The following is a 16,533-nucleotide window of genomic DNA, read 5'->3' on the forward strand; positions in this document are numbered from 1 at the left end:
TCCCCTGAGAGAGGACAGCCTGGGAAGCAGGGAAGGAACCATCCCAGTGTAAGGTCTGAAGGCATCCACCAACCAAAAAGCTTACAGGAGAGGACTGAGTGAGTAATCCTGCACTCCCTTGGCTGGATAAAGGGAGAGGGCAGTCAGGGGGAAAACCCAACTAACTCCTCATCTGGAGCTGCTTTAGTAAAGTGACAGCGTATGGTTCCCCTTGCTCAGGAATTCCCTCAGGCAGCTGGGTGAAGAGGAGAATTCATCTGGGGTCTGAGGAGGTATACCAAAAGGTCTGGAGAGCTCTTAAAAGGAGAGACTTTCATTCTTTTTGTCCACATCTGGAAATAGTTGCTAAGGAGTTTGTCCTGAAGTTTCTACAATTTCTCGGGCATCCCATATACCCCTCAACCCCATACAAGTTCAATATCCCTTACTAAAACTACAAAAAACAAGCTCAAGGACCGTTTACTATCTCCAGTGTGCAAGTGTGGAAGAAAATGCATGTTGCCTGGCTATGCAAAACCATAGGGGACCCAAATACTCAGTGACTCCTAAGGGGGTTGTGCTACATATATGAAAAAATAACTGAGGATTAATACCATATTATTAATATTACTGTCAACAAGAATTGTTTCAAATACCCATTAAAAGTTTATATTCATCAGAATAAATAAAGATAAACCAGATATGATCATCTGACATTTGACATTTCTATAGTCTCCTCCATAGAGTGGATATGGTCAGTCTCATAAAGCCTCTCCTTGATTGATGGGATGGAAATAGTTTCCCAAAACCTAGGAATCAAGGCTTTTGGCTGCATTTAGCATATGTTTTACCAGAGAATGTTTGTATTAATGGAGAGATTGAAAATAAATGTGGAGTAAGCAACAAGCAGCGTCAAACTTCAGGGTGGTTGGGGTGATTTTCAAAATTGAGTTACAAACCTGCTTCAAAGATGTAGTAATTAAAGGGCATTGCCACCAAATATGAAGCATTGTGCCTCTGCCTTGTTTACATCTCCAACCTAGGTTACTAGCTTGTGGATACCATCTGTGAGGTTTGTCAGGAGTAGCATACCAGTGCATAATTACCTGATATGATGTCTCTTGGAGTCTCATACTAATGGAACATTTGTGTACCAATATGCAGGATTTTTTCCATTGATCATTCAAGATACTTGTACCAAGAGTTTGTTCCCAGTGAGATTTAAAGGTGTGTTATTTGCCTGTTGAAACCAGGAATGCACAATGAAGTGGTTTTCTGTACCTATGTGGCTTTAAGACGGAGTGCTTCAAATTGTGTAGGAGCTTTCAAAAAAGTATGCTTTTGCTTGTGGTTAATAAGATAATTACGCAGCTGTAAATATGCCCATTGAGGAATCAGATGGCCACGACAAACCTCTTATAAAGCTTCTCTAGTTCTCATCCCACCATTTTGTATACAATATTAAGCTAATGAGAAGAGCCATTTGTTGTAACAGGTATCAGTCTACTTTGCATACCTAGAGCAAATTCTGGATTGTTAGCTATTGGTGTGAGTGAGCCTGGAACTAAAGGAATATTGTAAGTAAGGAAAGCAGTGTGGAACACCTGAAGGGTATCTCTAACAAGTGGGTGTTTTTTTTAGCTTGGGAAGATAGTGAGATTGCTGTATTCATGGAAGAGAATGACGTGGTAATGAAGTGTAGGAGTTTTCAAGTGCTATCCAATATTTGTTCTGTGTGTAGCAGTTCCAATCTATCAAGGTGTATGGCATAGTAATAATGTTTAAAATCAGGAAGACCCATCCCACCAGCATCCTTTAACCTTGTAATCTAGAAAAAGTTAACCCATGGTTTCTTATGGGCCCAGATGAATTGGCATTGAATAGACTGTAAACATTTGAAGAAACTAGTTGGAATCCTAATCAGGAGAGCATGAATATAGCACACATAGAGTTCCAGTTTTTTAAGTTAGTTTCAATATTTCTTAATAAAGGTAAGACGTTTTGGCTGCATAAGTCCTCTAGCTTGTGGATAAGCAAAAGGCCTAAATATTTCAGAGCCTTTGGTCCCCATTTAAAAGAGCAGCATTGTCTTATCAGATTAACTATTTCCGTTTCAGTGCATCTGATTTGCTATAGTTATTTATGTTTGAAATATAGCCAAAATTTCAATTACTCCTTTAATAGGTTGGGGATGGATGCACGAGGATGTATTAGAAAAAACAATAGGTCAGCTGCATAAGCAGCTATCTTAAATTCTCACCCTGCTGCTGGAAAACCATGTATTGATTTGTTTTGGTTTATTGTTCTGATAAAGGGTTCTAGAGTTAAGATGAATAGTAAGGGAGAAAGGGGACTTCCCTGTCTAGTGCCATTTTTAATGTACTGTATATTGTGTCTGAAAAGGTTCCATTAATTTTAATTTTACAGTGGGAGATCGACAGAGAGTGGAGATCCACAACAACATTTTATCCCTTAGGCCTATATGGGCACATGTTGTGAACATGTAGTCCCATGTCACTCGATCGAAGGACTTCTTTGCATCCACGGACAGGAGAATACCCTCGATTTTTTCAGTTAGGTGAATTATAAATTAAGTTGAGAGCCTTAGTGATGTTATCTCTTGCTTCTCTTTCAAGCATGAAACCCACCTGTTCTGGCCCAATAATCTTTGCTAACGATCAAACGATTTGCAAGAATCTTAGCCAGTAATTTTAGATTGATATTGAGAAGAGATACAGTACTGGCCTGTAATTTGAGCATTCAGTTGGATGTGTATTTGCCTTTGGGATTACTGTAATGTGGGCTATGAGGAAAGAGTCAAGGATTTTTTGTTTTTATCTAGAGAACTGAAGACTTAGAGAAAAGGGGTTTGCAAAGGGTTTGTAATATTGTGATGTTAGGGCATCAGGGCCTGGACTTTTGCCTGATTGAAACTCCTTAAGAGCATGCAGTATTTCATCTTCCTCAATAGAGCATTCTAAATGCCTAACAACTTTGTTTGAGAGAGTGGGAAGATTACTTTGTCCTAAGTATTCATCTATAGCAGTGTTTCTCAACTTTTTTCCAGTCAGGGCGCCCTTGAAAAGTATTTTTGGTCTCGAGGCACCCTAGTCTAATGGTTGGTTACCATTACTGCGTGTCGGGGAACACGTGTAAAATCATGCGTGTTCCCAACACACAAACATGCTGCTCTGCAGATCTTCAGGGGTGCCATTAATTCTTAATGGTACCCCCATGCACTGGCAAACCTGGTGATTTTCTTTCAGTGTAGCATGATTTTTATTAAAGGGTTGGTGACTTTTTCCCCCGTGTTTCTGTGGGTAGGGAAGCCCATTGAAATTAATAGGCTGTCTATTATGCCCTTGCACCGATGTGAACAAAGGGCTCATTCACACATGATATTAGGGGCAGTAAAACCCCGGGTTTGAACCACAATTTTACTACCCCCATCGTCTCCCCCTTAGCAGCCATGTTCGTATACATGCTGTGGCCACGGCAAGAATATACCACCAGGTGAAGGGGACTACACTGCAACTTCCCTGCAATCATGTACACTGTCAAATTCCTCTGAAAAGTGATCCATCAAAGATTGCTTTTTAGAGAAGCATCAGTTTTTGCCACCATTTTGAATGTGCGCTAGAAAAGCAATTCTGATTGTACAGGATTAGGGATCAAAATTAAATGTAAGGTACATACATGCATATAAACATACTGTACATTCATATAAATACATTCTGTATACTGCTGAGAAGGGAATTAGAAGAGTGACACAAGACAGTTATCTTAGGAAGGGGGGCAAAAGTATAAATCTATCCCTGTCAGTAAGCAAATACACGGCTTCTCTGTGACTTTCCCCATTGTGAACCTCACCTGGTGCAGACCACTGATGCCATCTAAGTTGGTACTGGTGCTATCATTGATCACCTTTTCGACATCACTCTCTGCATCTCCCCTGCCTTCAGCAGATCTCCCGCAGTACAGGACGCCAGGAACTCCATTCCCACAATCAAATTGTGCCCAGCATCCCCATCTACCCGGACATCTCTATGCCAAATGCCTCCCAGACTTCAGTGGAGTTCAGCCTCTTCCTGTTTGGTGCAGGACTCATCCCACCGGCAGAGCTGCCCGTTCTTCCTGCCCTGATCGAGAGCTCGTTGTGCCGATCTACACTTTGGCAGATCTGTGGGAGCTGAGTCAGATCTGAACACCATTCTCAAGCAAGATGCCGCTGTACCCTTGACGACCTCTGACGGCACCCCGGTTGAGGAACGCTGATCTATAGTATGCCTTTTGCCTTGTAGCCCCAGGGGCTTGTGGTGTGAGGGAAGATTATAAAGTTTAATATAAAAGTCATGGAATTGTAAGGCTATTTGATCTGTTGTATGTTCTATTCTACCTGTCAGGAATGGACTTGCCAATAGTGGTGGGACTCACCTGCCTTGTGGGCTGCAGTACCAGGGCTGGCCAGTGGGTGCTCTCAACAACCAGAGGCTCACTTCGGCAATTAGCCATCACCTGGGGCTGATTGCAGGTGGTGTATTTAAGGGATGGCCAGACCTGCAGTCTGTGCCTTGTTGTACTGTTTGCTTGGCCCTGGTTTCCTGATCCTGTTTCTGCTGTCCTGACGCTGCCGGAACTCTGCCTGTATTGACCTCGGATAGTCCTGACCACTCTCCCGCCTGCTCCTGGTACTCCGTTTGCCCGTTTACTACCGACCCGGCCCGCCTGACTACTCTTGTATCGTATGTTTGTTATCTGTTGGAGGTTTGGTTCAGTTTGTTTGCACTGTGTTATGTTTAGTTTTGCACTGCGTTTGTATGGTTAGTCTTAATAAATTATATTATTTACTATATCTGAAGCCTACGTTTCCCTGTGTCAGTCCACACACTTCTGGTCACACCCGCATCCCTGACACTACCATTTGCGTTTTTTATACTGAATATATTTTCCAGCATCTATGAGTCTTTCAGGGCTCTAGCTAGAAATGTTCCACTCTTTTACTGTGTTCACAATAAACCTATTTTTTTTTAAAAATATGTATCTGGCCAGGTGACCCCACCCCCTTGTGACGTCATCGACAAAGCATGCCCTGGGCGATGATGTTACCAGGGGGAGTTGTCACCCAGTGATATCACCGGGTGTCCCTGCCCCTTAGTTATTTAAGAATTGTTAGGCTGGTGGAGCTGTCAGAAAACAGGAGCCAGAATCAAGAATGGTGCCTTTTCTTTTTCTTTCTACAGGTGGCGGCAGGCATCGTGATTGACGATGGATCTACACCAGGGGACTTTTTTTTATTTTTGTATTTTTTAATAAAGGACTTTTCAAAAACTTCCTCCTTTGTTTTTTACACTATACTTTTTTTTTAGGTGAATGAGTAGAGGTACCATGTGGCCTATACTCATTAATGTAGGGGGAAGGCCAGGATCTGGGGGCCGCTTTGATAAAGAGGCTTCTAGATTCTGATAAGTCCCCCACCCGCAGACCCCCACAACCCTGACCAGTGGTGGAGAGGCCCTTGTCAACATGAGGACAAGGTGCTTTGGGCGGAGCTCATCCCCCCTTTCCTGCCCTGCTGGGCTGCATGCTCAGATAAGGATCTGGATTTTGGGGGGATCCCCATGCCAAATGGTAAATAATCAGACAGTAGTTAGGTGGCATGGCAAGTAAATATTACGGGGCTACAAAACCCCCAGAGTATTGGTGCCATAAGATCAAGGAGATTGGACTAAAATGCAAAAAAAAAAAAGTTGTGAAGACACTAACTCCAGTCTATGGAGGGGTACAAAATAAAGCATACTGGACTGCTCATATAGCAAAAACATTTATTAGACAGCATAAAATTAATATGTAAAAAAGGAAAATCTATCCACACAGCCAATGGTAGCATATAGAAAGAAACATTACTAGTCCAAAACGTCACCCAACATGTTTTGAGCAATCAGCCATCATCAGTGGCTTCTCCTTTGAGAAGGGGTGCTTTGAAATGCACACAATCTGCTAAAACAAGAGCCAAACTTTGTGAAATTGGCCATATTGTGTAGTGTAAAAAGAGAGCAATAATGTCATTATCCTTTTTCTGCAGAAGTAGGCCCGGTGGATAGGATTCTGTGTATTCGATTCAGTATAAATACTGTATGTCACCCGATGGATTGTCTGAGAGACACAGACCCAACAAGTCACCTAATGAGGGTGTCTTATCCGCAAAAAATTAAATGTGTGAAGGTAAATTTAAGGATCAAAAGTGTACTATGTATTTTACAGTCAATACAAGGTGCTGTAGCTGTTGAAGAATATAGCTCAGATAGTTATGAGAAATTCAGAGTTTTGTCTAGGTTTAAAAGTAAATAACCCCTCCACATAACTATATAAGATACCTGTCAAGGTTGACTAATTGGTTTACTTAGGAGGAAAAAAAATCACATTCTTCTAGATCTTGTGTTTTGGAAGCTGTCAAAATTTCAAAAGGCAATGTAACTGAGAAACTGTCTCTGCTAGGCTTAATGCCAGGATCACTGGTTATCAGTAAAGCTGCAAACACACTATACGAACTTTGACCAAAAAAGGAATCAGGCTGAAAACTAGCAGCCGAACAGTAGGTGCACCCATTTCAATACAATCGCTGTTCAGGCATCCTGCCAGGCTCCAGCTTTGGATGTCAGAATGAACTAGCCACAGCTGAGGATTCTTTCATCTGCACTGTACAGCATGTCTAGCCATGTGTGTATACCCAGCAATGGTCCAGGGCTAAGCCCCCCACCCGCAGACCCCCACAACCACTGGCTCTCAGAATGAACTAGGCACAGTGGAGGATTCTTTCATCTGCACTGTACAGCATGAGTAGCCATGTGTGTATACCCAGCAATGGTCCAGGGCTAAGCCCCCCACCCACAGACACCCACAACCACTGGCTGTCAGAATGAACTAGGCACAGTGGAGGATTCTTTCATCTGCACTGTACAGCATGAGTAGCCATGTGTGTATACCCAGCAATGGTCCAGGGCTAAGCCCCCCACCCGCAGACACCCACAACCACTGGCTGTCAGAATGAACTAGGCACAGTGGAGGATTCTTTCATCTGCACTGTACAGCATGAGTAGCCATGTGTGTATACCCAGTAATGGTCCAGGGCTAAGCCCCCCACCTGCAGACCCCCACAACCACTGGCTGTCAGAATGAACTAGGCACAGTGGAGGATTCTTTCATCTGCACTGTACAGCATGTCTAGCCATGTGTGTATACCCAGCAATGGTCCAGGGCTAAGCCCCCCACCCGCAGACACCCACAACCACTGGCTGTCAGAATGAACTAGCCACCGTGGAGGATTCTTTCATCTGCACTGTACAGCATGTCTAGCCATGTGTGTATACCCAGCAATGGTCCAGGGCTTACCCCATGGGTTGATTGATTCAGAAAAGCAGCGCAACACAATGTTTTGCATTGTAATTAAAGTATATCTAAACTTTTAAACAAACAATGTATATATTGCAGCTTATCAGTCCATAGATGAGGTTTCATTTGTTTCATTTTTTGCAGACTTTTTTCTTTTATTTTCAGCTAATCCTGTTAATAACACACTTCCTGTTCATGAGTAGCTATGCCCATTCTTCCACTATATCTATGGAGGGCAATGTTTGCCACTCAGGCTGAACTTCAAACACATCTGACTTTGATCATCTCATGTATATATCATTTGTCATCCAAGATTGTTTTCTTTTTTATTACTAAAATCACTACTTCCCACCAAGTGGAATATAAAAAAAAGAAAACTTTGTGCTTTGTTAAAAGTCTCCCAGGGCACTGCCCAGTCCAGATGCCATTTGACAGTGCTTTGCCTATTGATATAAAAATAGCCATGAATGTTTTTTAACATTTGGCTCCCACTGACTTAAATAAGAGTTTGTATTCTACACCCCAAACTTTAGTAATGTTCACCAAACCCCCACTCAAAACAAACCCAGGTATGTTTGGCTCATCATTAGCAGCCAGCACAACTAAGGGCTGGTAAGCTGTATTATATAACATGTGTGTTCTCGTGTTTAGTTATCATTTAAAAGAAAAGTGTCTTGAACGTTACTGCTACTTCCTATGAGCTTCAGCAACCATCTTTACATGGGGATCGAGTCGACTCTGCCCTTTCTACCAATGGAGCAAACATTCACTACAACAGTGATCTGTTACTTGTTGATAACATCAAGAACAGATTACTATTACAATCTTTTTGCTGCAGTGAAGCATGATGAGGCCAGATATGGATTTACTGCTATCATAAATGTGGGCAAAATAAGTGAATCTTGGTCTTTTAATTTGTGTAACTGGGGTTCTTTTTATAAATAAATTAGGTGTTCTGTGTACAGTTAGTTTATTTTTCTTTAAATTAGTATTAGAATTTTGTTCAAACAACGTAAGATTGTTGTGGAACATACTGTTGTACTGTTTTCTTAATTTAGTACAATTAAGATGATGAGCTATTCATACCCTTTTTATGTTTCTCTTAATGAAAACCATGCTGTATTGACTTTCTTAGTACAAAAATGGCTACATTAGTTCCTTGTAATTTGGTGTCAGTTCATTTACCATAACAATATACTAGCAAATCTGAACTAATGAAATAACATGGTTTTTAACAATAGCATAACACTGAATTTCCCCAGCTCCTCGTTAGCCCATAAATGATGTCAATTTTCAAACATGTGTTACAACACCCAATCAGCAAAGCCAACAACGAGTCTATAGTGATTTCCTGCTTCATAGCTGCCTTAGAAAAGTCAGGTGCATGTCTCATTTAGCGCATTATGACAAGACATGCTAAATCTTTTTATTTGTTTTGTCCTTATGTTCCAGTAATTAAGCAGCTGCAAAAAGAACCTACGGTAATTGTCAGTACTGCACAAAACATTTTGCAATAGAGGGATTTCTATGAATGGTCCAAGCAATGCTTTTTATACAGTTAAGTATAGCAAAAAAGTCAGAACTTCACAATGACCTTTTGATGGACTGTAGCTATGTTAGTAAAAATTAACTTAATTATATTATTGCCTAAAGAGTGCCAGCAAGAATGTTATGTTTTGATTGGGGTATATTTATAAAATGTAGGCTGTTACAACTTATTCCGTGCCCCCTTGTCACAGGCATGCCAGCTCAAATGCAATGACCACCTTAGCCTGGCAAATGTTATTTTAAGTGTCTGTGTAGTGAATGTGCTAACACCAGCTTGCATGCTTTTCAGTACTGGGGGTATGCTTGTAGACAGGTGCTCCAAAAACAGGCTACCTTTCCCATAGCACCAGTGCCAATGTTGATGAGAACTTGACTCTTCAGTGCCTCCAAGAAGTAGCACCAGCAAGAAGGGTTTACGTGTCATCTGCTTGGCCCCTTAGTGAACTGGTTTTATAGCTGCATCAGAACCTTAACCAGTTCATTGTGCTTTGGACCTCTAACAAGTTCAGCAACTGTAACTGTAACCATTACATTATTGCTCATATTCAGACTAATACCAAATATAGACGTACAGTGAGTCACAGGGAACTCCAGCGAGAAAGCAGTACACCAGGAAACTATGAGGATCAGATAGGACTCACATTAAGTAGGTCTCACCTTCAGTATTGAGCTCTGGGGTGTGAAGAGCAAAGTCAATATCTACATTGGCCATTGGCGCTTGGGAATAAGTACTCCTTCTCTCCAGTGCTGAATGATGGCATCAGTTGGAAGGGACCTGCAGGTTTTAGGCATGACTTTTCACACGAATATCGGCCCATATGCTTGGCATGCCAGGCTGGTAAGGTCTTGTGGTGGGTGTAATCAATGTATAGTCTTTTTTCAATGGAGGAAGAGGGGGAGAACCGGCATCAGATCTTTTTCGCTGCAGCTCTCAGAAGACTCAGAACTAGAAAATCCCTTAGTGCTGGATGTATTCTATATGTGAGATCATCTGTCTTCTCTATTAATATCAATCACAGCAATGGCATGATTAAGCCATGTTCAAACAAACTGCATCCTTTCCTTGCAAAACTGTCTTTCCCAGTGCTTCTCTCACAAAATGTAAAAATCCAATTCTCCTTTTACAAAGGAGCCTGATGCATTTCCTGCAATTTGTGAATTGGTAAGTGATCATTGGGTAAGTTGTATATAAGTAACTTGTACATGGGTTTAAATTTATGTGGTGAAAAGCCCAATGGCACCACTATACATACAGTGAACAGCATGATACTTTACATTTCATTTGGATACCATCCATACTGCAACTGACTGCAGTAACTTATGACTAATGGCTGATGCCATTGCCAGCTGTTTAAAGTGATCCATTAACTGTAGTTAACATCTACAACTAAACCTTTTCCTATATGTTCCTGCAGGCACTGCTGTACCAAAGGGAAATCTTGAGCACATTTTTAGCAGGAAAAATAAGCCCAATGCAGAAGAAGAAAAACTTTATAACAGGAGGGACTACATGAATGGAGGAATCACATAGCAAAAAAGTTGAATAGTGAAGAAGTGGGTTACACAGAGGACATTTACCTGACTGATTGGATGGGAGATAGGAAGAAGGGGACTCTAAGGGTGGTCTAGAGTTAGAAGTGAGGCGAGTTCAGTTTGAAATCTGTAGACAATGAGAGAGCTTCTAACCCACCTCCCCTATACTATAGTACCTTCTTCACCAGTTACGAAGTCACAACAGTTTGTCACAACACAGCAGTACACAGTTTACACAACATTTCTTCGCTTTCAGAAAGCAGGGAGCAGGGATCTTATGTCACACACTGCACAGCACAAAACAAAAGGCTGAATGTAAGATGAGACCTGAGGGGAGGCAAAGTACATACTCCCCTCTACACAGGCTCACTGGAAAACATGCACAGGTGAGACTGTCAGTCCCCTGCTGTGTGCTGGAGGGGGGCAGGACTATTTCCCAGGATTTCCTGGTGTCAAGATAAACTGTCAGAAGTGGTTTATGAAGGTAAGAAACCTTCTATGTGCAGCTCCCCCCACAGTCCCCCAATACTTACCCAAGCCTAAGCTCAGTGATGTGCATGGGAGCCTTAGCTCTCCTGGGTCTCTCCCTTCTCATTGACTGAGACACAGCAGTGGGAGCCATTGTCAATCACAGCCAACGAGGAGCAAGTGGGGGGGGGGGCAGGACTGATCCATGCTTTGTGTGTCCCATAGACACACATAAGGCAGCTCAGGAATGAGCACACACAGGAATTCCCCCCAGAGAAAGCAGCCTGCTCTGGGGGCACTAGGCAGGGGGAGGGGCTATAAGCATTGTGGAGCACCCAAAAAAAGGAGGATTGGGGCTGCTCTAACCATTGCACAGAGCAGGTACAGTAGGTATGATGTAATTATCATTTAAATTTTTTTATAAATTGAGCCTTTAATATCACACAGGTAGACATACAGGTCAGACAGGAACCTGATGATGAGTCTTTTCTGTAGCTAATTCTTTTACTTTTATACTTTACCGTTTTATTTGCATTAAAGTATCCGGAAGATGCAGCAAAGGTTTTTTCTTATTCAACAAATTATGAAGGTGGCAAACAGCAATGATTTATTCCTTGTGTAGTACTGCCAAATAAATAAAACATGTTTGTTTTCATTGTAGATTTCCATGCATATAATTTCACTATGCTATGCCTTGTCATGCAGTGACTATTGTATTCAATATTTTACAGTGAAATACCACTGGAAACTGTTATAATGTCTTCCTGATTTTTAAACGAGAAAACTATTATCAACTTTGATATTATACAAAGGAATCCAAAATGCTAATTGTAAAAATAGCTTACAATTAGGGTTGATCAAACCTGGGTGGGTTTGGTTTGAGCAAAGTTTGCTGAACCCAGCAGGAAATCCATAAACCCCCTAACATAGCACTGAACCGCATTAAAGTCTATGGAAGACTGAACTAGATATTTTACTGGTCTTTTTTAAGGCTAATCTTCAAATGGGAAATTACATTTTTCTATGTGTGCCTTAAAGTGTATACAAAGCCAAAATGTTTTGTTTTAAGTACAACAGGGACTAATAAACTGAAACACCTGTTCTGGTGATAACTGCCTAAGAGGGAAATTCTTTTTACTTTGAGGAACTTTCCTGTCACTTCTGCTTGCGTCCCTGTTACAGGAAGTCAAGGGAAGTCTCCCCAAAAAGACACAGATATAGAAGAATAAATAGATAAGACTTTAACCCTTATCTACTCTACTCAAAACCAAAAAGTTTTGATTATACATACACATTAAGTTATCCATACATAAATCTTTTCATTTCAAAATAAGCCCTTGAACTCTTCCCTTTCACCTCAACATGTACTAAACCCTAGACTCAGAAAACACTTCTATATCTTAGGTTTCTGCAGCACACATCTGCTCCAATCAGGAAAGGGCCTAATAAGACTGCTGGACATTTGTCCTCTGTGTGATTAACTGGTTAATCTGTTTGCTCATGCCCAAATAAACATCCGTCTAAATCTGACATATGTTTGACCCTTCATGCTCTAGATTATGTATGTGAATTGTGTGGGCTGTGTTTGTATTGTGTGTCTGTCTTTCTGTCTGTCAGGACTATTTGTCTGTGCTTGAACTCTGGAGTCTGTTTTACAATCTCTTTGTATATGCTAATTCAGCCTGCTGACTTTGCCAACTTTCTGCTCTCACCACCTGTCTGCAGATTTTCACTGCTCAAGTGCCTTTCCTGCCTGTTGGTCAGCTGTCTTCCCTGGTGATATAGGGGGGCATCCATGGCAGCTACCTAAGCCAGACAGGTCAAAGATATTTGGTAGCTAATCTTAATAAAGAACTGCAGTGGGGTGGGGTGGTAGACTTTATAAGAGTGGTAAACAAACCTCCAGAAGAAATAACAAGGAGAGAACATTGCTGGTCTCCAAAGAAATGGAGGCTGATCAAGAAGGTCGTAATGGGGCAGGACTCTGCTGCATGCTGTTGTGGTGAGTGGGATCATTAAAGCTGAGATACCTGCAGAAGGACCTCACCATGAAGGAAAGGGAGCATCACTAGTTGGCTACTTTTTAGGATCCTGAATCCTGAAAAGGAGAAAATGACAGACCTCATGGTGCCATCTAAGAGGGAGCAACAAATGTGCCACTTAGAAGAGGTGCTGCAGAAGAAACTCTTGGCACAATTTTTCTCATAGCCAATGTGTCTCTAATCCTCTGATTGCTAAAAGTAGGAGATGCAGTGGTTGCCTCAACAATGCTTTTAATTCATTTTTAAGAATACATTGGCCAGAAATAGCTGCTGGATGCAGTCACAGACAGCACTGTAACTACATGACCTCAAATTACCTGGGATCCAGGGTGGATGCAGACACCCTTTGAACCAAGGAATCCATGGACTTTGTGTGCAGGCTAGACCACTGGCTGGAGCTTTTACAGTATGTGATGGAGCGGTTTGCTCGCACTGCTGCCAATGTGCCATCAAAGAGTAAATTCAGTGCAGTGTGCAATATAGTGACAGAGTGTCAAATCTGTCTGTTCCCTGACATGGTTGACAGGCTCAATTCCATAAAAATAAATCAGTCCTCGATCACTAATGATTACAAAACCCTTGCAGCTGATGCTAATGACTAAAATTGTGTATGTAATCCTCCCCCAACATTTATTATGCCTTACACCATTACCATCTCCTGCCACTATTGCTGGCCTGGCAGCATTGCCATACACTGTCATCTCTGCTGGCCTGACATCATTAAAGGATAAGTTCACCTTTGAAAACATGTTACATGTTCCATCCATCTTTAGGGTAGAGAAGTCTCCCCATACTATCTGTCAGATTTGACAATAATTCAGCCGTGCAGGACTCCACCCACACAGCCGCTTCATTCATTCACGGACTTCCGTGAACAAATGAACTGCAAGTCCCGACAGCCAGGCTGTGGGCTTGTAGTTTTCAATTAACTACCACGGCACTGTGGCGTGCCATTGTAGTTCATTCAAGCTTCCTGTCAGAATATCTGCTTGGCCATACATCCCATACGGCAAGCAGATATTCTGACACGTCTGCAGGAGACCTACATGATATCAGCGATCTACTGATTGCTGGTGCAATGCTTTATAGGCTTCTTTGGACAAAAATAATAAATACACATTTTTTTTATCTTTAAAAAAATGTGCATTTATTATTTTTGTGCAAAAGGTGAACTTTTCCTTTAACATCTTCTTCCCCTGCTGTTTGCCTGTCATCATTATCAGCTCCTGCCACTGCTACTGGTCTGCCATTATTACCAGCTTCTGCCACTGCTATTGCTGGCCTGCCACCATTACCAGCTCCTGTCACTTCTTGTGGCCTGCCCCCATTATTATCCCCTGCCATTGCTGTTGGCTATCCACAATTACCATATCCTACTGCTGCTGCTGGCCTGCCACCATTGCCAGCTCCTGCCCCCTCTGCTGGCCTGTTACTATTACCTTATCGTGCCACTATTACCAACTCCCTCCACTGCTCCTGGCCTTCCCCATTACCATATCTTGCTGGTCTGCCACCATTACTCTGTCCTGCAAGCATTACCAGTTACTTATGCATGGAAACATGTCCCCCATTGCAGTGCCAAATGCCAAATGTCCTTTGGTTGAAAAGTCCCTTGCTAATAAACTTGAAAATTACCATAACTGGTTTTAATTGATTTTCAAGACTTGCACCCCTCGCCATAGACCTCATTCTAGTTTGGATTAGAGTTTGCAATTTTCAGACTTCAAGGTGGTTTAATGAACAGCTTGCAAATCAAACACAGACCAATTTGCCTGACTGCCCTACTCATCATGTGAAAAAAAGAAAGTGAACGCAGATAGAGAATTCAAATTCTTGAATAAAAATTCATATAATTTATTGCTTCCCGCCTTGCCAATGGGCAATTAATGGCAGGACATTTGCCATTCTAGGTGGACATCATATAATGTCCTCCCCAGAATGCACCTTGCATGGGCCCACGGCCTGAGCTCCAGCATGATCTGTCACCCTCTGTGTCCACTGGACACAGTTAATAACAGACCAGTGTACTGTTCTGCTGCTGGCACCATGTGATCGCTGTGACCAATCAAAATGGATCACATGACAATTGTGCACAATGGATGGCTTTCATTCATGCCATTATTTGTGTACTTACGTGTTGCTTGCTGTGATTTGTCACAGGGATCACATGGTACAGACAAGGCCAATCACAACCCATCTGTACCATGCGATTAGCTGTGGCCAATCACAGCTAATCGCAACAATACACACTTAATGAATATCAATTTAATTCAGTAAAAAATGGTTGTTTATAGCAGTGCTGTTCACTGTTATAAGCAATCTTGATGTGTAAAAAAAAAGTTGTACAGTGTTAATATGGTAACACTGTATTGCTCTAGTCATGGTATGTAAAAAAATAGAAAAATAGAAAAAAAATGTATGCCTCTTACTAAATATCTTGGACTAATGTCCAAAAGAGATCATTTGGGGAATAGGCTATCAGTAAATCAGGAATGATCAATCTTCAGATATATATACCATAGTTTGTGGACTCTATAATTTTCCTACAGACTAAATAATATACACTAATTTGCGTTATTTATATCAAATAAATGTAGCAGAATACATTTTGTCCTACATTTATGAAGGAAGATTATTTATTTACACAATTGTATAGCAGAAGCAAAAAAAAGTGTGTTTTTTTCATTTAATTGGCGAAAAAACATGTGGTGATTAAATACCACCAAAATAAACCTCTGTTTGTGTGAAAAAATTAAAAAAATCTCATTTGGGCACAGTGTTGCATGACCGAGCAATTGTCATTCAAAATGTGACAGTGCTGAAAGCTGAAAATTGGCCTGGGCAGGAAGGAGGTGAAAGTGCCTGGTATTAAAGTGGTTAATTTGGTGCAAATTATGCTAAACTCTTTGCATCCAGCACAACAGTAACAGAAAACACCATTTAGCAAGCTGAGGAAAAATAGAGCATCAGAAAATGAAAACATTCACAGTGAGCTCATAAAAGCAGGTGGTGAAAACATCTATTTGAAAATCCTTGCCCTTAATAAGTAGTTATTAGTACAAGAAACACTAAAAGAGAAATGGAAAAAGGTGTTCTTGATTTTCACAACTTAGCATTTTCACAGTTTTACTGCTGGCAATGTACTCCATAAACGGACCTCGTCAGACACACCTCTCTCTTGCTCTTTACAAGTCTGCTTAAGATGTCTTTGATGTAGGGTTTCACTCATATATGCCAGCATAGAGCAGAAAGTTCATATACAGTAGAACTAAGAGAAGAGAAAAGAGAATTTCTAAACAAAATCAGTTCAAATTATATAAAATGCTGACAACACTCTAGAGAGAGAAAAACAGTGGTGAGATATCAAACGTCTTAAAAGCAGGCCTTGCAAGGAAATGCAAGTTCCACTTACTTCAGAGCTCCCCACCCAGAATGCCAAGTAAACCCTTCAAAAATGTAAAAAAAATTAAATATTTGAAGAAAAAAGGAAGCAAGTACATGCCTTAAAAAGTTTCAGAGAAGTTGTCAGGCATGTGTAACAGACTGACAATTTCTTTCAGCCAATTAGTTAATG

The sequence above is a fragment of the Staurois parvus genome, unplaced genomic scaffold (assembly GCF_062004578.1).
Source record: "Staurois parvus isolate SC_StPar_1 unplaced genomic scaffold, SC_StPar_1.0 ptg000634l, whole genome shotgun sequence".
In the NCBI taxonomy this organism is placed as follows: Eukaryota; Metazoa; Chordata; class Amphibia; order Anura; family Ranidae; genus Staurois; species Staurois parvus.